The sequence below is a fragment of the Nomascus leucogenys genome, chromosome 21 (assembly GCF_006542625.1).
Source record: "Nomascus leucogenys isolate Asia chromosome 21, Asia_NLE_v1, whole genome shotgun sequence".
Lineage (NCBI taxonomy): Eukaryota > Metazoa > Chordata > Mammalia > Primates > Hylobatidae > Nomascus > Nomascus leucogenys.
Window position 1 is genome coordinate 70280610 of NC_044401.1, and position 766 is coordinate 70281375.

Sequence of the window (766 nt, forward strand, 5' to 3'; positions counted from 1 at the left end):
TGGAAGAAAACTTGGTTGAATAGTGTTCATGTTCTAGCGTTTTGTGGAAGGTAGAATTTGCGAGCAATGAAATTGGATATTTGGCTGAGGAAATCTTGTTTTTGTGGATCACATAACTTTATTAAGATAGAATCACTGCTAATTACATAGAAGCTACTTGTCTAAGCCAAAATCCACGAGGTTCATATAAACTTACAGTTACACAAATTAGAAACAAATGGCATATTCAAAACCATAAGGAAAGATCCTTATGCTAAGGTGATGAAGGCTGAAGTAAATATGTCTGCACATTTATTTCAAGCTGTTAAAGAGTTTTTGGGTCACTCAGTGCTCCCTTGCATGCAAAAAGTCCAAGAGCTCCTCCATGCCATCCTCTTCTTTGTGATTGGAAGGATATACACTCATCACAGAGCTCTAGCCACTCCTGGCCTTTACACATTTCTCCAGCTGCTTGCATTGCTCTCTTTCTGTTGTTAGGGGATCCAGTAATTCCTCCTCTTGCTCTTCCTCTTCCATGAGATCTTCGGACCTGGTCAGCATCTTTCACTCATCTTCCAGTCCCATGTCTGGCTATGGTTCTGAATTCAACACACTCAAGCACCAACAGCGGCACCTAATCCACTTCAGAATCAAGGACTTATCAGCTGAGGAAAGTTTTAAGCAGTGTTGAAAGTGCAGTTGGCTTCTCTTGACTGCTTCTTGTAAAGTGTGAGAGGAGAGAAATGACTTACAAAATAATTATTAATGAAAAGGGAAGCAGAACTTA

General features: G+C 40.1%; 1 pseudogene; it reads right to left on the minus strand.

Moving 5' to 3' along the window:
• Window positions 1–291: 291 nt before the first annotated feature.
• On the minus strand, window positions 292–564 carry LOC115832080 (annotated as a pseudogene).
• Window positions 565–766: the final 202 nt, after the last annotated feature.